Here is a 21636-nt window from a genome sequence, read left to right as displayed (position 1 = left end):
AAGCTTTGTTTTGGCAGCATGTTGTCTGTGAGTGTCTGTGCTCCCTACGGTGCTCTCAGCGCTGTGCACTAACCAATTGACTTTTTTCAGCCTGGTGTGCGCTTGCAGTGTAAATGTGATTCATTGAATCGGTATAAATAACAGAGAATTGGAGCTATACTGAAGTTTACAAAACAGCGTTGAAATTGATTTCCTGAACTTCAGTCCTCTACGGTATTTTAGCTCACGGGAGTATTTAATCTAACAGTGTAACATTTAGGCAGTAGTGTAGCCTCGCAACTCAGTCCTCCTCCCTTGCTATAGGTGCAAACTTGACTGAATATGAATTTAAACTATATATAATTCTGATTCTATCCATATCCATCAGAACTTCCATCAGGCACCACAGAATTTCCACACATGAAGCACCGCGTGAATATTTCCATCACATGAACTTCCGTACATGGCACTGCAGAATAATTAACAGGGTATACGTCAGCAGTATGTTACTTTGTCCTGTATTTCGTCGGGAACAAATCAGCACCAATAATCAGGTGGGCAGCAAGGACTTCTGCTTTTGGATTCTTAATGCCTATATTGCAACAACCCAACAACTCATTGGCAGTGAGTCTTTAGTAGAGTTAAATAATTCAACAATGTTGTGAATAAAAGGCTTCTTTCCTCCTCCTCCTCCTTCCTGTTTCCAGGATGGAAATTGGAATTCTCTGTGGCGAAAAGCCCACATCTTTAGGTATGGTGTCACTGGGGAAGTCCTGGCCACACAGTTTGTTGTGACAGTGCTTCTTCCGAGTTGTGCTATGTCAGAAATAGGGACTCTTTAATCAGACTTTTTCTTCCTCCTTGTAATTACAGAGTTCTGAAGTCCTGCTCCTCTCCTTGGGTTGTAAGCACTGAAATTTTCACTGCTGCTGGTGTGAGTCCTCACCCACGTGTCTTCTGTTGTGTGTTGGACTAATGAGCAGGGAAGGAAAACCAATTAACAGGCTAGTGCTCAGACTTTGGTGTACATGGTGTCTTTAAATTTAGAGTGCAAGTGTTGTAACATAATTCCCAGATCAGAGAAGAACGTTCTGAACAACAATTTCTAGTATGTAGTTGTATGACCAGTGCAATTAGATTGCGAATCAATATGGTGTGTATTATATAAGCAACATTTTAGAATAATTTCTGCATTAATAAGTCACATAGTCCTTGGAATATATGAAAGTGAAAAGGATATTTGCACAAAGTGAACATGATAGGTAACCCTTCCATTTATACTTAAGGACAGATGGTGTGGTGATGAGCATGGGAAGAGCCTGCATCGGTCAGTTCTGCTAACCTAGGTTTGCCATGCGCTCTTTCCCTCTCATGTGCCCTCTTGCTTACTGCTAGGGTGGGTTTTTTCCTTCTCTCCTTTTCATTGGCGATTTATTTCTCTTCTCAGCATTTTGTTTACATTGTCAATAGCAGTGTTTGTTCAGCTCAGACCCGGGGAGGTATTTGATTTTGCAGCTGACATTTATTTACAGGGTCACCTTTTAGTCTCTGTGTTGGATTGCCATTCCTTATGAACAATATTTCACAAGCAGTGTAACCTACTAGCTTAGAGGTCCCGTAGAGAACCATCTCTTTCTCTGAGTTCATGGTAAAAGGGGGATGGAGGCATACCTGGCCTTTACATTATCACTTTTTCTGCAGCTTACATCATAATTTAAGAGATGAGAAGCCTCCAAGATCACATCTGGTTGAAAGTTTTCTAGTAGTGTACTACTTACTGATGTGTGTAGCTTAGCTTGTGTGGATGATTTTGAAGGAATAGTTCTGAGCAGCCCGATCTAGTGAAAGATGTCCCTGGCCATGGCAAGGGAGGGGTTGGAGTAGATGAGCTTTAAATGTCCCTTCCAACCCAAACCATTCTGTGATTCTGCAGATCTCTTAAGTTTTTACTGCTATTTTTCTCCAGTGCAAGGATCTCCTTCGCATCTTCTGAGTAGTTACTCCTTTACTACTAGGAGCAGAGGGTACTGTGTCTTTGAATGTTTTGACACTCATTGCTTTAGTTCTTGAGTCATGACTTATGTAAGTCTCTTGAGTAGGTTTCAGGTTGCTATTTAGAGGTGATGATATGCTGCTTGTGGAGATACCATGGAAGCAAGGAGCTTTAAGCATTGATTGTCTTACTTTCTTTGTCCTTTTGTCATGATTTTTGATACATCTTTGTTGTATGAATAGTCATAAACGGCAAAAGGGGAGAAAATGGGTTCTTGGAAGATGCCATGTCCTTAAATACAGGTGTAGGCACATAAATAGTTTTATTCACATTTTAAATTTTGCTGATTGTCAGAGTGATTAAAAGAACAGAAAATCACTGGGGATCTCCAGGTGAGTGGCCCCTTGAATATGAGACCATTGCTGTTAATTTGCTCAAGTATGAATGTAGGAAACGTAAGTCCAGGTGTTCAAGGTTTGAACACTTCATGTAATATAAAAAGGGGAAGTGGAAGGAGGGAGAGTTGGAAGGTAAGGAACGGTGGCTTGTGGGGAAGCATCAGATACTCAAAAACAGTTACTCTAGACTTAAACATTTTCAGCTTTTAAAAATAACAACTGTGTGCACCATTTTATTTGACTTTTTGTCACAATCTTCAGGCTTCCCCATCTTTACTTTTCTGTACAGCTCTGTAAGATGGAAACCTAAGGGAAGAGGGAGTGAGTGTGATTTAGGGTCTCACATTATCAAAATGTGGTGGGACGGAGGGGGAGAAGATGAATTTGTGAATAATACCATGGAAAAAAGTTCAGAACCTTGGAACTACTCCAGACCATGGACATTCCTGTAAAGTTTCATGCCTTGCCTGTGTAAGATAGTCAGAAAGTTACTTTCTTCCTGTCTGAAAAAAAAGTGGCTCCAGACTTACTTGAAATCTTGCAGTATTTGCTAAAAATCATTGAACTTGGTAAAAAAAGTTCAGGGTGAATATAGCAGTTAACTCTAGATAGATGATTGTTTTGGCTTTCTGTCTTCATGCTTCTAAACCTATTTCCATTAAAATACTTGTTAGATTTGTAAAATATCATTAGAATCTTCATAAGGTTTCTTGAAATTGTCTGCAGGAAAAATATTAGGACCGTGTTCTTTATGAAATTTTTTTAGATTATTTAGTGTGTAAAATGTGTATATATAGAAATACATTCGTCAGAAGGACAACATACTTCTTGTCATGAGTGTTTTGCTTTGTTCAACAGCTTTCTTGTCAAATAGGAGTGCAAATTTGGGACAGACTGTGGCTTTCTCCTGATATTTTTTGCTTGGCGTTGCACACCTGTAGGATACGTGTTTGACTTGTACGTGAAATACCATGTATGGCTGTAGGAGGAGTTATATTCAGCGTTTTAAGGGCTCTGTAATGTACAGACCTGATCTTTAACATGTGGTTTCTTTCTGTTTACTATGATGGGGGCATTGCTCTGTGGTACTAGAACAACTTTCAGGTTTTTTTATAGTAGTAGTGATCTTTGCTTGCCTTGCTACAAATATGCTGAGTAGGCTTTTCAGGAATGAGATTTACTGCTTACTTCAGCAAGTTCTGCAAACAGTATCTGACTTAATAATTCTGCTTTCTGCTTGTAATTACACGTCACTTCATTTTGGTAATGCCTTCAGAACTTCTCAGTTCATTATTAAGTCTCAGAACATAATTTTAGGAATAACGTGTATCCTGACTGGTCATAACGAGGCTGAAATTCCATCTTGGGCTTCTGGTGTCATCACAGAACTGGGATGGAATTACAGCTTTAATTTATGTACTATGGGGGATACATTATTTATTACTGTGCATTAGAAAATGATTAATCTCTGCTTGTGTTGCAAGACTGTCCTACTGCTCTGAGTCCCCAGGAAGTGCTGAGACATTGTAGAACTTGGTGTGCAGATTACAGCTTTATGAAGCTGCCAAAAAGACCATTGCATTATTCAAAAACTGCTAGAGGTGATGAAAATTTACAAAGCCACTATGTTTTTTTTCCGAACTAATAGAATTCTTACAAGGCTTTAGTTTGCTAAACCTGAGCATTTCCTTACCTTTCGTCCCTTTCAAGTGTTTTCGTTTTGCCTAAAGCCGCGATCAGATAAAAGGGTTGAGGAGCACTGTGTTTTGAGGACCCTCATTCAACAAAGCACTTCAACCATTGTCAAGCTCCACTGAAGCTAACGGGAATCAATTATATGCTTAATTGCTTTGCCTAATCAGTTCTTTAATATCTACTTCTTGGGTTGTTCACACAACCTATTTCTTGGTTTGTCCTCCACTTCCCAAAATTGTGTGTGTGCGTACGTGTGCATGCGTGTGCATGTATGCATCCATGAATACGGTGAAGCTGCAGTGGAGCAATATGAGCTAATGGAAAACTGCTATAAAATTAACCGATCCTTACATTTTTCATTCCAGTGACTTTTCTAAAATGTGTTTTGCTCTGATAACATTCAATGTTATGAGCATTTTCAATACTAGGAACATCCGTAATCAAGTTCTGGTGTGTCATTACTAGTATTGTGTAACTAGTTGTTATGTCCACGGCTATGGCTGTGATGAATTTGAATCACAGCATTCCTTCACAGCCAGTTATCCGTGGGGTTTAGCCTTTCTACAGGAACTGCGAATTTGTCCGTGTCTGTTTCACAGCCTGTGGACATGTGTTTGTGCAGATACTTAGTACCAGCTACTACGCCGTGCAGCTGTTACCAAGTAATGTAACTAATCCAAGCCTCTTCGTGAAAATTTGGTATTTGTGTGTGGGCAGGGTGCGTGTGCAATTTTGCATTTGCAACGCTGTGCCCTGGTTTGGAAAAAAAAAAGATAAAAGAAAAAGCCCCAAAACCCCAAACCCTAAAGGTTTGGAGGGATTCTAATTAATAAGCCCTAGCAAAATGTCTTCAAAGTACTCAGCACAAATAGATCTGAAGAAAAGAACTAGATATTTGTAAAAGATCAAACAGATACAAATATGTTAAGAAAAGAAGCCACTGATGTAAATTAACTGAATGCTTTATACTAGTACAAAAGTATTATAAAAAATTAAATACTCCCACTTTCTAAGGTGGCATTTTTATCTAAGGCTCTGACGACATGTATAAACCACTCAAGTTTCAGTCTTGTGGGTTATATTGTCACCAGAAGCTCTTACTAATAATACAGTAAATTCTTAAAAACGACAGTTGGATATAGTATGACTCTAAATTACTTTTAAAAAAATTGTTTTATTATTGTCATATGTTTAATAAAACAAAGAAGAGAGAAAGTTGCTGTGCCTGCTGACTGATTGGACCTAGTAGGGAAGTGTTATCCTGGATTTAATTTGGGTGGCCATATTATAAATCACAGATGTGGAATCTAAAACCCAGTGACAAAGCTGATAATCCTTGAGGTGTAAGAACCTTGAAGCTGGTGTAGAGAAAGACGTACAAAACACGCCAGCAGCTCTCCCCCACACAAAATTAAAATGATTGTCATTTTTGCACGGAACACCATGGGAATCAGAATTAGAGACATCCACCCCGCTTCATTTTGAGAGCTGAAGAGATGGCTGCAGTTTCTATGCAGAATTTCAGCCTGCTAGAGCTGTATAAATAGATCGCTGGCGCCGTGCAGATCTGTGCAGGACCAATTGCTGTTCCCTTCTGCATCACGAGGAGATGCAGAAGAGCGGTCCTCTGTGGCTACCTGTCTCGTGCCACTCATCCTGACCAGTCAGGCTGGGACTTCTGAGAGCAGGAATGCTTGCTCAGATGATGCACTCTGCTCTGAAGGAGTCAGGCATGAGGCTTATGCAGATTTAGGTTAATGTTTTAAAGCCTCAATTGGATCTTAAATGGGACATGGCATTTGTGCTAGCTTTCTGAATGAGTTGCAGCCTTGGGCAAATCCAGAATCATGTGAATCAAGATAGTGTATCACATCAACAGAGAGGAAACCAGCTGTTTAGCATTGGGGGAATTGTTTAATTGTGTTGTGATAGATACATGAGACTGGAAATAAATACCGAGCAGCGTGACTTTTATACATACTCTACAATTGCTTTTCTGCTTGCTAGTTCGCTACAAGTATCATTGCCAGTTTTGTGTAGGGAGGGTCTTTAAGTGTGATACGAGAGGCAGAAATGAGGATGAATGTAAAAGTTTTAAGGGTAGATTTCTCAAGGTCTTTAAGCTGCCTGTCAGTCCTGCTAGTTGCAGGGCAAATTATGTTGAGCCATCGCAGTCCAAAAGAGTTGGATCCTGCTCCTGGCAGCCAAGCGTGACGCTTTGGACATACATTGTGCACACACGCAGAGGACTGGATCCCCAGTTCTCCTCTGTGTGAGAAGCATAAGCTCAAAAGCAAACTGGAGGAGAGGGAAAAGAAAGAATGACAGGATTGGAGTCTTAACAACTTCTTGGCATAGATGCCCAGCTGTGGGAAGTGAGTCTTAAGGTAGCATTGTTAGACACCTAGGAAAGTGTGCCAGCCACTCCTTCCTCTGAAAGCGCTTGCCTCTCACCTTGCCTGCAGAGGTAAACTGGAGAGACATGGCTATGCTCACTCCAGCGCAGGATTAGAGCCAGTACAAGCTTTGTTCTTCAGAGCATGAGCTGGTTTATTGCCTGAGGTTTTTTTTTTGGTTTTTTTTTTTAAGATCAGTAAAGATTGGATAGTCTTTTTGTGCTGTGCTGACACTTGGGGCTGGGTTGTGCCTGCCTTGGTGCACTGCGTGAGCTTGTGGAGTTGTGTAATTGCAAGTTTGCTGTCATACAACGAATGACTGATGGCATAATTTGTATTTTCAAAATACATAAGCAGCTCAACCTAATCAGGTGGTGTGGTAAATATTCCAGAAGATAAAAACAACGTATTAGGGCAGGGAACAGAGTTATAAACTTCCTTTAATGAGCTGCATATTGTTTGATCATGTTTTTTCATATATATGAGCTTCTGCATGCCAAATTCTAGTAATAATTGGCAGCTACTTCACAGTCCTGGAGAAGTAATACTATAAATACTGAAAACAGTAAAAATGAGTGGATGTGTCAGTTTGCCTTTCAGACTACTGAGACTAATGGGCGATTAGTGCGAATAGTAGAATGCCCGTTTATCCTCGTTGATCCTGGAAATACAAAGAGGGAGGGAGCTGAGGGGGCACGTTCAGCTCCTCCAGACAGTTAACAGTGGTACCACTGACTGGCTTGGATTACAGTTCTGGCTGTGCGAGTCTTTAACTTGCAAATCTGAGCAGTGCTGCTCACTTCCTGAAGCCCCTGAAGTTAAGCACATAAATGGTTTGGCGCCTGAAAGAGCCTGGTTGGCTCATTCTGGAGAGTTTGCAGCAAAACCTGATGATGCAGGAAACCCCCGAAATTACAAGTCTTTTCCCGCTTCCAGTGGGTGGCTCATGATGTCAATGGGATGTGAAGTGGATGGAATCCATGTCTGTTTGTTCATGTAATCTTCAATGCTTCAGAATGTTGCAACAAATTGAAGTATCTCATGTTCTTGTGTGCAGATCAGCTGCCGTTAATTTTTCAGACACAGATTTTACATACCAAATCTTAATTTAAGGAAGTTTTTTTTAAGGTACGTGGAAAGTACTTCTGAAAAAATACACAAAGAAGAGTGGAGGTGTGGTTGGTTGGTTTTTTTTTTAATTAAACATTTTTCTGTAGTACAGATGTGTCTGTGAAAATCATACTCATTGGAACTTGGGAGAGCAGGGGGAACAGTTCACTCTTACACAATGAATTAACAATTTGGTTTTAATGATAATGAGAAGATCCCAGTAATAACTGTGGAAAGGCCTAGGAAAATGATGCATTCATGGGTGGATGAAAACCTTCTATAGAGTTTGGATGTCTTTCTGAAAATACTGTGCTGCACATTTTTGAGCTTGATGCTACTCACTTGCATGCAATGGAAGGATGATACCCACTGTGGAGGGTATTCTAGGCTGGAATTGTGTGGTCTGTCATATGGATTAGCATAAACCTAAAGGAGCATAATGGTCCTTGCTGACTTTCAAATTCTCTTAAATTTTGCTTAAAGCCTTAAGTTGATTAATGTAGATTATATTACATTTAAATATATACCTATATATTGAGGCACATGCGTTTTGGCATAAAATGCCAGGGACTAGTACAAGGAGGTGTGTTTAGCTTTTTAGACATTGCTGTTCTTTTAAAGCAATTATGTAACAAACATTGGCTTTTTTTAGTAATATACCTGTTACTGAAAGTGGGAGGTTGTCCATTTTTCCCATTTGAAATAAAGTTGTGTGGTTGGTTTCCTTGCAAACTCCGGTCATCCTGCAGAGACTGGCTGAAGGGTTACTGGTTACTTTCACTTTCTGCAGTATAAGTTCTTTCTCCCTCTGTAAAATCGAGGAATGTTGGAAAAGACAGTATCATATTAAAATTGACACTGGTTGGTGCTGGAAAATGAAACTGTTGAGTGCTGTCATGACAAATATTTGCGGGTTGAAAGCAGTTTTGTCCTAAGTCTGAATAAATGCTGGAGAGATTAGACTGTACTGCAGCCCACGTTAGTACATGCATATGTATGTAAAAAGATACAATATCCTAAACAAGTTAGAGGTTTGAGGGTTTCTTCTGTTTACAAACTCTGTTCACCAAAATTAATAAGAAATATGTAGCCGTATGCAACACTGTGGATGTTCCACAAACTTTGCTTTGTTCTTGATGGTGTCATCATCTGTTTTGTATTATGAATCATGTTTAGGAAAAATACCTTTTTTCGATCCTCCAGGGGAAAAACCCTTTCTGTCTCGCCTCTCCCCAAAACCCCCAGACACCTACTTGTTCTGTGTCATCTGAAGCAGATTTGAACCCGTTATCTGAACCTAAATCTACAGATACGCTTTTCCTATCTTGTGTAGGAACAAAATGTTCTCCCACATTCTGTAGTTGCAATTTAGTAATGTTACAAACAAGTTACAGTAGTAAACTGAATGTGTTAAAGAAATGGAACAGAGGAAAGTTTACAATTTAATTCCCCCCCCCAAATATACCTAATATTATGCATAAGCAGAATGCAATTCACAGTAAGTAAAAGTAAAGCTGTGTTTCAAACCAGCATAAGTTAAAACGAACTTTCCTGGGCAAGACTATGCTTGGATTTGATACTAATGAATCGTGCAGAACTGGCACTTCATTTCCAAGTTTCAGCATCAGATCCACTTGTTTACCTTGCCAGTTCAACATCATTTTTCATGGGCCAATACAGGTATTTTAGTTTGTTTTCTTTCTGGAGCGTGCTTTCTCTCTCTCTGTCTCCCTGCAGTAACATTGGAATCTGCTGGCCGGCTCCAGCTAAATTTAACAGATGGGTTGAGATCACAAAGTCCTTGAACTCCTACCAGTTTTGTGAAACAGGCAGTTGGATATAGGACAATGACAGAAATTACTGGCCTTTCTGAAGGGAAGGCTCGCCCTTGTTACCACAGATACAAGAGCGCACTGGGGTGCAAGCCGTTGCGAGTGCTTCCAGCACAGGGCTAGCTTTGCTCAGGGCGTGCGTCTTACTGTGTGTGGGTTCACCTACATGCAAGAGGGAAAGCCACAAGAAACCAGCCTCCACGGACTACACTGCTTACGGAATTACTTGGTCTTTTAAGGAGGGAGAATATCTTAGCTCCCTTTATTTCTCCCACATTTGCCTAATAAATGTAGTATTTTAGGTTCCCAGCTTTCCTCTGCTCTAAACCAACAGCATCTTCACTCGTCTGCCATGTTCTGCAGGAGGCACATGGAGCCTGAGACACACCCAAGTGATGTGAGCAATGTGACCACGGCTATATGGGAGACGTAACACGGCACTGGCCTCTGCAGCTGAGCTAGGAGGTTAGAGCCCAACCACTCACCTTCTCTGTCCTGTGTGTAAAGTCACTAATGAATGTGGTCTAAATGCACAGATCAGTTACTAAAGGGCCTGGGGAATGCCTCTTGAAAATGCAAGATGAAGAGTTAGATGCAAAGCTGTGCTGTCTTAACAATTAACCACATTAGTAACCATGTCTCTGGCTGGTTTAATACACAGAAACAATTATCTCTGAAGGAAACTAACAGATCCACAGTGCTTTGTGGAGAGAAGACCAGCAGCATGGTAGCAGCCGTGACATGGCCCAGCTTCCCCTGCTGACTTTGCCCTTTTCATTCATGAAAATGGACAGTCATGGTGAAGCGAGACTGGATTTTACACATACTTCCTCTGTGCTGGGGCTTCCTGCTCTCAGCGAGCTCGGAGTCATCTCCCATGTGGAGGGCCAGTGGAAGGCATGTGAGGGCAGAGGGAAGCTTTCAAGAAGTATTTCAGTACTAGGAAAGCATTTCACTTGGCCTGGGACAGGTCCTCAGCACAGTGGTCAGTGTCACTCATGCTCACGAACTTGCTGCCAGGTCCAGAACCGTTGAACAGACAGAGCAACGAGGTTTATTTGGTTTCCTGCACCAGGAACACAGGGAGGTTTCCATCACAAGGTATTTCTTAGCAACTTCCAGTGAAACTCCTGAGCGTTATGCTCTTGCTGCTGCTAGGGACAAACAACTTACCAGGAAAAAAATCCTCTTCCCCTTCCTGGTAAAGTTTTCAACAAATGTGGTGGATTGTGTAGACAGGTGGCTTCTAGTCAGTGGTCTGCAGACCTCCATATGGCCTGCAAACTTCTGTAGGCTCAGCAGGTACTTCTAATAGGTGGCAGAAGGTAACTGAGATGGTTATACATCATGTCATAGGATTCTTAGCCTTTCATGCACTAAAAAAATAGTGTGATGACTGTTTTATTACTTGAATTAGTTATGAGAAATTTCAAGATTTTGGTGGTCTTTTTAATGACATTTGGAAAGAGAACATAAGATCCACCGTGAGAAAAAAATACCAGAGGATGTTTGACATAAACTCAGATGACAACACAGTCACCTTAAAAAGCACTACTGCCTAAAATTTTCTGCTGGCTTTTTTTACAACCGATGCCTAAAGTTTATTGCTTTTGCGGGGTTTTAGTCGGAGAAAGTTAGTACTTTTTCTGTCTTTTTATCCAGTTTGTTTTACTTTTTCCCTTCTCTAACCATTCTTTACTATTCTAGTGCAAGACAAAGAGAAAATGTTTTAGAGAGTGGAAGAACTCATTGTAAAACTACGAAAATTAGGTTAGTTACTGTAGCTGAAACTACTTTGATCTATCCTGTATTCATTACATTGTTCAAGGTGCTCTTGCTGCTGTCACTATTATACTATTGCAATCTTACTGTAGGATATAATAATATCATCTTACTTGGTGGCGTAAAGATGAATGACAGCAGAATGTTTAGTTTTTATGATTATGCCTATATTAGCAAGTAGTGTGGACCAACTGGAGAGTATCTGTATAGTGAAAAACGTGGTGCTGGGATCCTGAGGTTCATACCAGGCAGTTTTTAGCGTTGCTTTTGCTTCTGAGCAGTCTGGTGCCACTGCTTCTAGTTCAGATCCTCCCAAGAAGGATTCAGTTCACATGCTCCAGGACCACACCACAATGCAACCAAAAGGCCAGGCAGGACTGATTATCTGGAGGTTTGATTCAAAAGCTACGTGCCTGATCTTGACAAAAAAGCAGTAAAGTAACTGTGCCCTATAGGGACTTTGTGGGATGAAAGCAGGGAAAGAAAGGCGTATTTCAGTGAGCTGATCTTGTAGTTGTACCAGTTAGTAAAACACATTTCATAACTTTTCTTTCTTAATGTTCTTTCTTCCCTTTTCTTTGTAGTTATTACTGAAAGGGGAAGGTTGTTGTGAGTAGGCCTCAGAGAAGGAAGGCTGTTTTGAGAAGTTAGGAGAAATCTTCTACTGAAAGGATTGTATCTTCTGTAAGGAGCTTATACAATGCTAAGTACACATCAGATGCTTAACCAGTAATGACCCATGCCTAGCAGTTTGTGCTTGACTTGCTGACATGAGTGCATGCTGCTGGAGGCCGTGCTCATGCCCTTGAAGAGAGACAGTGCACCGAGCTGAGGCTATCAGTCGCTGTAAGACTTTGGCTGGGCATCCTTTATTTAAAAGTATGTAGGCCCTTTTTGGTGTATGTCCTGAGGCAGAGAAGGAACATATGGTGAGATGTAATGGCATATTATTACTAGCATGACTTGGAAAAATATATGATGTTACGATGTTACCTTAGAGAGTAGGTGTGAGAGCCAGTCTGGCAGATGTGACAGTCCTGCTTTCTGGATCTGGCAGTTGGCAGCCCAGAGAACCTACTGCCAAACCTGGTATTTGCTGAAATGCTGGTGTTACAACTTGTGCTGAAGACAAGGAAGTAGAAGTGGAGATGACAGAAGCAGTAGTACAATATTTGTTAAAAAAGAAAAAGAAGTTTGGACAAGCAGACTTACACAAAACCTTCGTCTTTGTCAGTGTCCTATCTCTCCTTGATTGAAAAAGTAGATTTGGCTACAAAAGCCAACCAGATCTTGTAGCCAAGCAACTCTCTGAATCCAGGTGGAGGACAACATTTCTTCCTCTGCCTGGAAGATTTTAGTTACTAGCCAGACTGCTGATCTCAAAAAGTAAGACCAAACTACAGTAGTGCCAAGCTGGTTGTGGCTTAGTCAGATTTCTGTTCTAAAAAAAGCTTATGGTCAGGCCTCCAAAGTTTCCTGCAACAAAGGTCACCGCAGGTTTCTGCTGAAGTGTCCTGTGCTCTGTGGCACCGGAGACAGGTATAAGGAATATTGACTGTTCAGTTTTCCTATACAGAGCAAACAACTACATCTGAAAATCCAGCCTCATACAGCTAGAAGGTAGGTGAGCTGAGTAAGTAAAGCAGAAAGTGAGAGGAAGAAAATACCAGACTCATGTGTCCCAAAGAACATGAAAAGTCTTCTTTTTTTTCTAGAGCCCTTCATTTGAAGAACGCAGAATATATCTGGGCATTGCAAATCATTTTCTTAACACCTTCTTCATTTTCTTAACACCTCTTTCTAAACCATACGTGCCTGTTAGCAGAGAGATGCACTTACCTGCTGCTTCCAATGGGCACACACCACGGTTTTACAGAGGGCTGTTGCTGTTCAGGCCAGCGAGGGAGAGGGCGGGTGGGGGTGGTCGGTGCCCCGTCACCCCTCGGCACTGCTGGAGCTGGGAGCTGAGGAGGGCTGTGACCCACTGAGTGCAGGTGGCCGCAAGGCTGGGGCGTTGGCCACAGGGTGAGGCCACTGGCTTGTGCCCACAGCCTCCCGCTGGCCTTCGTGCCATGCTCGGGCGCTGGGGCCAGGGGTCCCTCGGGTGCCGGGCTGGGGGGGTTACGGCTTGGGAAGAGCTGAGCCCCCCCAGGTAGGTGGGCGAGCATGGCTCTGCGTCACCTTGTAATGATAAACGGGCTGCGGCAAGGCGTGGGGGTGGTGAGCGTGGCCCAGTAGCCCTCGCTCCAAAAATCCTGCTATAAAGTGGCTCTCAGCTGTTAGGAGAAGAGGGGAGCCTAGGTCCTTCCGAGCAGAAGGCAAGAAAAAAGGGTAAATACCGAGTGGGAACATGTGCCTGAGGCAGCCAGATCCCAGGCAGAGGCAGGGCAGCAGGCCGGTTCCTGTGAGACCTGGGGAAGAAGCGTTCCTGTCCCCGTGGCAGGAGGCGCACAGGAAGCCTGGTGCCGCCATTTCTCCACCCTTCATAGCGAGTCCCGAGATGAGGTTGTGTTTTAGCGACGGGCTTGGCTGTGATCTGGCCTCGGCTTCATGCCGTCGCACGCGGTAGTGCCGTGGTGGTGCTGCCCAGGCCCTCCCCAGTGCCGCTTGCCCAGGGGATGGCGAGGGGGGCTGGTGGTGCCGCCTGTCTCCCGTGCTTGGGGGTGCACAGGCCTGCCCAAACCCAAAAATACAAGCTGAGTGTATCTCTGTAGTTTGTCCTGGGGTTTCAGTTCGTTCTTTATGTAATTCTTTGTTTCCACTGCTGTGGTTTTTCATCAGGTTTGATCAGTCAAGTCATGCTAACATGGCGGAAGCACAAGCTGGCTAGAATGGAAAGTGGGCTTGTTCCCCTCAGCGCCATCAGCCTTTTGAGAGAGCCACCACTGTGAAATGAAGTCTGGGGGAAAAGAGGGGTCTCACTATGGTGGCATTTTATCAGGCTGCTACTCTTGTGGTATTTGAGGTTTTTTTTTTTAAGGTCCCAGGCTGCCAAAGCAAGGGGTATTGTCTGTCTTGGCTTTTGCTGAAAAGCAAAATATTTCTGCTTTCTGAGTGCAGACCGGCACAGCACCTGTTGTGTTCCTGATGCTCGGAAGCCAGAAGGCAGAGAAAAAGCCCTGGTGATTTTTGTCCAGTCTCGTAGCTTTTGAGGGAAGTACTGCATTTTGGGGAGAAGTCTGCTGATCAACTATCATTTAGTTCTTGGGGGTCAGCAGTACAGCATGCTGCAGCTGGGATGGGCTGCTGTTTTCAGGGGAACCTGGCTGAATTTGTAGTCTTTGCAGCTGGCAGGATTGACGCTGTGTGTATGGGAGGAGGAAGGGGGTTTGTACTTCAGAGTGAACCTTAATTTGGCTCTGCTGGGGGCTAGAGAAGCCGAGCACCGCCTCAGTTACTGCACTGGGAAGAATGAAAGGGCTGATGAAATACTCCTTTAATTTGTTTGAAGCTGCATTCATTTCTCCAGAAGGGGGAGAGTGGAGTAGCTGAATGCTGGGAGGAGAGTGCCTAATTCAGGACTGTCCTTCCTCCCTGACTAGACAGGCGGTACGGAGAAAAATCAAGACATTTAGAAAGGGCTGTCAAATCTACTCACATGTGTTTTTGCAAAGGACAGCATTATCTGACTGTCGTGAGACTTTGTACGTGTGACTGAATAGTTCTGTATTAAGAGTTCACAGTTGGTTTTGATACCATTCAGGTTACTGAGCAAAGATCATAAATGCACAGAGGTGCAAGCCATGAGTGGAAGGTGACTGCAGTAAGAGCACGTGTGTATGGCAGGCCTGCTCTTTTCTGATTGTGAAATTTGGCTCACAGTATCATGATAGCCTGTGTAGCAAAAAACCCCAAAAAACCAAACCAAAACCAAAAGCCCTCCACCAAAAAAAACCCCAAACCAAACATGAAAGTGGGAGGGCAGACCCACTTTAAAGTATTATTGTTACACTGAATTTTTAGAGTTTTATTGTCTGCTGTATAAATTATTACCTTTTAAAAACAAACAAACAAACAAAGAGACAAACAAAATTTCCTCCATCACAGTTAAATGGCTTTTCATTTGACAAATCCTGATTTGCTGCTCCTGTTTCTGTAAGGATCAGATGGGTAATGGAAGCTGTACAACAAATTAATGTATGCTACTCAAGATAGTAAAATGCAGGGCTACAATAGGCCTTTTTACAGCAGCTGTAAAGCTGTTGTGTGACTACAGTGAATCCATTCAGTCTCCCCCACGCTTGCTGGGAGCACCCGGGAGAAGAGAGTCGTACTAGTGAAACGACTATCCGCCAAAGCAGTTTCAGAGGGACAGGCTGATGACTCACTTCTCATTTTGGTTTACAGGGTCCTTTTCTGTGGATGCGAAGTTTCAGCCTCACATAAGTTAAAAGATCTGTAACTTTTTCTGCGTTACCAGATTATCCACTAATTCAGCTTGGGTGTTGTATTCCTCACATCAGCCCCTCTGAGATGGGGAAATACTGTTATCTTTGCTGTAGAGGAAGGGAAAACTGAGGCACAGGAAAATGGGGGTTAAGTGACAATGTGCATCAGGAGCCAAACTCTCATACTTTAGTTGCACTGTAGAAGCTCAAGTGTCACGCAGAGCTATTTTAGCCCTTCAGGAAGTGTCACATAGCATTTACCCATAGGTCATGCAAAAAGCCTGGAGGATAGCTGGGAATCTGTCTCTCAAACAACATTATTTGTCTCTTTAAACAGAGCATTAAAATGTAAGTATGTAAGTGAGAACAGGAGGATTTTATGCTGATTTTGATCTTAAAATAGAATCCTCAGCCACCTTGTAGTTGAGTCAGGGAAAAAAATGAGAGGCAGAACCTAGTTGATTCAGTGGGGTGACACTGTAAAATAATCCCTTTAACACTTTTTCTTAAATTAAGAATGGTTTCTAGGTGGCATGAATCATGGACAGACTGTCCTCATTTCACTTTGAACTTCCAGCCTTCTCTGGATTTGTGTCACAGCTTTAGGGGGCTTTGTCCTCTTCCTGCAAGTCTGTAAGCTTGGCTGTTGCAACCTTTACTCACGTTGACTGAGAGCAGATTCCTTGAAGAAAGCAGCAACACCACATAAGCGAGAACAAGCACGGTGGAGTGGGGGAGCAGGGTAATTTAAATGCAGCATTTTGGATTTATTTGTACTGTAAGCAGCTTCGGGGAGTGGTGACTTAGCTGCAGCCTCTGTGCAGGTGTCAAGGGAATCCCACTATCCCCCTTATTTGTGTGTTGGTCTGCTCAGAGTTTTGGGTTGTTTTCTGTGTGTCTGGGGGGGGGAATAAACTGTGATGTAGAAAGCTGTACTTTTTGAATTTCTGACTGCTTTTGGAAAAGTTGTATTTTCTGAAGTACATACAGCCACAGAAAGCTGTGGATAACGTCTCCGTTTCTTAATTAAAAGCAACGGAAAAAATTATTCAAAGCTGTCTGTCCTAGCTGAGGAAGAAAACCAAAGCAGTCTGGCTTATGTGCACACAAGGTCAAATCCTCTTCGTCATGTTGTGCATGTTTGTTGGCTTCAATAGGGATAAGCACAGGTGTAGCCCCGGGAACTGTTTGTCTTTCAGGCTTTTAGCAGAGCAAGAATGCATATAGTTGTTGGTCCTAAAAGTTGTTTGTGGCGAAATAACTGGGATGCCTGTAATCCGGAAGGGCCGTGCAAATGCAAGACTGTGCTCTCAGAGGGAAAGTGAACTCTGCACTGGCTGGCAGCGTTTGCTTCTCATAGCCAGGGGATTTTCCTGCTGACAGAGCCTGGTCTGGAGGCTTACGTTACCAGCCGGCGCCTGGCCTGCCGTGCTGCAGGTATGGGAGAGGGAAGAGGGTGAAACAGCAGGCAGTGAGCAAGTGTTCTGGTAGCAGCACTCACTGAAAATTCAAAACCCTTGAGACCTTTTTTGGTGATGGTGGAGAATGTCAAGATTGATTATATTAGAGACCTGCCAGTTTCTCTTACTCATTTGCTTCGGCGCTCCTCCTCCCTTCCTTCCTCTCTCGTCAGCTGGGCTGGGTTTCGTAGTGCTAATGCTGCATTGCTTCTCCAGCACAGCTACTACTTCCCCACGCCACTACTACAGAAATACTACAGTAACTTGGTGAAGATTCAGGGAGTTGGCTGTATATATATTATTAGTGATAATGCCAGTGGTAGTAAAAATAATAAAACATGATTGCTCTCCTGTGTAACAGTTTGATACTTTACATAGCGATTTTTCTTCTGGGTTATATCTCTGGGCTTTCTTTCCTTTTCACCTTCATAAATTTATGGAGTTTGGTATATACTGGATTGTGCTTTAAATGAATACTTTGTAGTGTACTATCTTGCAGATTTTAAGAATAACATGTTTTTGAGTGGTCTGAAATAGTGGAGGTTTGGTGTTTAGTGGTTGGTTCTTGGGGGTTTTTGTTGTGTGGTTTATTTTTTTTTTAAAGTACAGCCTACAGAAGAGTGTTCATGCTGCTTCTGCTGGGGGAAGTTATCACACTTGCTTTAAATAATGAAATATACATTGGAGAAAGGTCAGGGATTTCCCCTGAGCCACCCACCAATCGCTTGAAATGACATTTTCATTCTGAGTAGGTTTTTTTGTTTTGTTTTTCTTTAAGATCCTGGAGCACAGGGAAAGAGTTTTAATGCGAAACATCAGAAAAAAAAGGCTGCAACATCTCCTGTGAAAGAAGGGAAAAAAGGAGATTTACAATTGCATCTTGAAACACTCGTATGATTTGAGGTAAGTGATTGGAGGGTCTTGTCATAAGTTACAGTTAGTTTTTAAGTAAATTAATCATTATTTACCTCAGAGTGCCATGATATTTCTATAGAAGGCGATAAAAACAGATGGGAGAGGGAGGGAAAGAACTTCAACGGCAAACCCAGAAACAGCACTACAAATACAAAATGTACTTATCTTTTTGAAAATGGGCCCCATGAGGTCCAGTCCCACAACGAGACAATCATTCTAACATTTCTAAGTGTTAAACCCTGCTTAAATCAATGAGGCTATTCTCCCTGAAAGTTAGGCATGTGCCTAAATATTTCCAAGTTTGGAATCTATATTATATGGGAACTCTGCAGAAGAAAGCTATTGAAGAACATACAACGCACAGCCAGAAGGCGCATATACAATTATCTTACTGTTAGAGATAATGTCATGAGTAATCTGATTTTACAGCATTCTTAAGTGATATTTTTGTATTAAATACATAGTTCTCATTTTTATGTTTAAACACCTCATTGAAATACCAAACTTCTTAACAGAGTCTGTAAATTTTACACCAGCTTTAATAATACGTCTGCCTTAATTGCTTCATCAGTGTGTCTTTGAACAAGTAGAGTTAAATGTATAAAGAAAATAACGTCCCCTTTCATAACTAGAGTTGTAAATTGCACTTGCATATTTGAATAGCAGCTGAACTAAGACTGAGGCTGAATTGTGTTGTCCTGAGTTAATGATTTTTTTTAATAAAGGCAGTTACGAGTGACAGGGAAAAGCTCACCTTTTCTTTCTAGTTTTATTTTTTTATTTTCATTTCTCATTAGAAAAGGATGGCCTCTGAGTCTTTTTTGTCTAGTAAAGACAAAATGTTACAGTTGTAAAACTTAACCACTGAAAGTGCTGCATAAATGAAACCTAAAAGCCACCAGCCTCTTTCTTGAGTAAGTTTATTTACTCTGATCTTTGCTGCGAGTGTGCTGAAGGAGACAAAATTACTGTAAGAAATCTGCAGAATCAAAAAGACCCACATAACATGGAAGAAGCAGGGGATACGACCCCACAAATGTGCAGAATATCAAAACCCTTTGGCTGGTGGCATTTGCAGATATTTGTTGCTTACCAGGTTTCAGAAGAGAGGACAGCATAGCTGGCCCCTGGTGATTGCTCTGTATTTGCTTTGTAGGAATAGAGCTATTAAGTTTCTTTTGAAATCAACAGGCTCGCTGCAGGGAGCTAAATATTTCCTTTCTGGTCAGTGGACAAGAGCCATTGCTTGGGAAATTGTAATAGTCCTGTAGGCATTTGTACTGATTTATCCAGAAAGGTCAAAACTTTTGCGAATCAGTGTAGCCAACTTCTTTTTACGTGCAGGTCTTCCACTAGGGACTGTGAGCCCAAACAGGAATATCAGCTGCTTATCAGGAGGAGTCCAAGGCAATTTTTGTAGTTGTGAAATGAGGTATTAATGCAAATCAGTTTGAAACTGCTACTGTACAGCTTTTAGGAGCTCCAGTTCTTACCCTCCCCTCTGTGCCCCCCATCCCTGCAGTTCAAGCGGGGAAATGCCTTGCTCTGTGGAGCAAGTCCCGTTTCAGGTGTAGGGTGACCAGCCCTGGCCAAACCAGTGAGAGAGGAAGAACCGCAATGCAGTAACCCATGTGTAATCGCTCTCAGCCCACCTTTGCTTTCTCTGTGTCCTGCTCTCCTGGTGGCAAGCATTCCTCCTCATCTCTGCAAAGCATAAATCAAAATACCTTTATTCCTGTCTTTCTTTCATCAGTATCAGACCAGGATAAACATGCATGGTTTTCCTTTCACAACTGCCTTCTTGTTCACTCTGAGGAAGCACATGTTGAAGTGCAGGGGAAGGTATCTTCGTAGCATGTGTGGCCTTTGTAATCATTTGATCAGCTCTCTGTTGCAGTCACAAAATTGTTGAATCGTTTTTAGTTTTCTTTGTATCGGAGAGTGCAGGAGCTCATTGGCAGAGTATTAAATGAAGTTCTTCGGTGGTGAAAGACGCAAATTAAGATATATTAAATTGTACCGCTACTCCTGCCCTTTCTTGATAATTTTTTTCAGCACGTGAAGAAATAATGCCCCCTTTTGTGTACCCAGAGAAGATCCTGTGGTGTGTGCCAGGGAGTTACGTGGGTGCTGAGCTGAACAGGCAGAGGGACCGACTTTATCCTGCCTTGTATTTTTCATTGGAAGTGAATATGGGAGACTGAGCCTGCCCAGATTAAACACATGCCTGTTTTGTTTTGCCTTTCTCTGCTCTTCTTTCAGCTGTCAGCATGCCATGTTCAGATGGCAGTGATCAGTCACAAATTGTCCCCCGTCCATGCTCCTCTGCTCTCCTAAACCATTAGTTTCGTGGAGCTCTTCAACAAAGATGGCACTAGTTCGATTCCTCCCCCTGCCCCTGCCCCAGCTAATGGAAAAAGAGGTTGTTTGTTTGTTTGTTTGTTTGTTTGTGTTTTCCCCTCAAGTCAGCTGCATTAGGTCCCAAAGCAACTTGTGTTAAGTGGAAATGAGGCTTTGATATAATATGTGTGCTTGCTTGAGACTTGCTTAGATTTTCATTTTTTTTCACCCCCCTGTGTACAGATCTTTTCAATGGGGTGCCTCTATTGTGAATCAGAAAGAAAGTGCATGGGCTGCCTGGCGCATAATGGAATTGTTAATTTGTTCCTGTGAGTGTGTGTGAGCCTTTGTAAAGGAGGAGGTGGTGGGGACAGAGAATGGAGCCCTTTGCTGCAGGGAGCCAGGAGAGTGCAGTGGCACAGCACAGGGCACCGTTGTGGTGGGACATGGCCATGCCTGTGCCGCTCTGGTGGGCATTACCTGGGACTCGCACTGCTCAGCACGTCACGTGAAAATGGGTGAAGCTTATGCAGTCGTTGACTGTGCTGGCTGTAAACCACATAAGGCAAAATATTCAAAAGCTGTAATATTTCCAACACTTTCTTAAACCATGTGCATTGGCTTTCAAAGGAGTGATGTAAATATGAACCATGCCAATACTGTGCTTCCTCACTGAGAGGCTATTTATTATAAAGGACGTATGGTATAAGTCATTTTAGTATGGAGCAGATAAGAGCTTGAACCAAAGCTTTGGATCCAAGCCCACCAGCAGCTTTGCAAAAGGCAGGATCCAGCTCTGAAATCATGGTTCACACAGTTTCTAGTAGAGAGTAACTTACTCCATAAAATGGGAGTAGCCAGAAGTTTCAAACTGAGGCTTTTAAACAAGTTCTTGCCTTTTTCTTACCCACTGGTCTCTGCCTTAGAAGGTTATTGTGAAAGTACACCAGCTCTTTTCTCCAAGCCACTTGTGGCCATGGCACACCAACTCTGGGCGTGGAGAGGGGCCTCTGTGGTGATTGCTGTTATACAGCCACATGTTTGTATTCCTGTATTTTTCTGCTGAGGAGTTAGACCTCTCTTCTGGATGTGAAGGTCTTTGGGGTCATGGTGGAGGCTTTTGGGGTAGGACCTTGAAGTTTCACAGACACCAGGAAACAGCTGATAGCCTTCGATGGAGCAAACCAGGCCACTGTAGCTGGACTCCCCGCTTCCTACAGAGCCTTCTTGGGATACCGTAGCTCAGTTAGAGACCTGAAAAGTTACAGCACTGTAGGCTAGAAATTTATAAAGCCTGAACTTTTCTTTTCCTGCTAGATATGGGATGCTGTTCTTATTCTCCCCCTTC

General features: G+C 42.5%; 1 protein-coding gene across 6 annotated transcripts in view; it reads left to right on the top strand.

Moving 5' to 3' along the window:
- ATXN1 (ataxin 1) overlaps nt 1–21636 on the top strand; it is a 218803-nt gene that overhangs the window by 43870 nt on the left and 153297 nt on the right. For all 6 annotated transcript variants that reach the window (XM_040586213.1, XM_040586216.1, XM_040586211.1 and 3 more), the window contains one exon: nt 17812–17936. The gene's annotated coding sequence lies outside the window, so the exon portion shown is untranslated. The remainder of the gene's footprint in view (nt 1–17811; nt 17937–21636) is intronic.

This window comes from Falco naumanni, chromosome 3, assembly GCF_017639655.2.
Source record: "Falco naumanni isolate bFalNau1 chromosome 3, bFalNau1.pat, whole genome shotgun sequence".
NCBI lineage: Eukaryota > Metazoa > Chordata > Aves > Falconiformes > Falconidae > Falco > Falco naumanni.
This window is presented reverse-complemented; position numbering and strand designations above follow the sequence as displayed.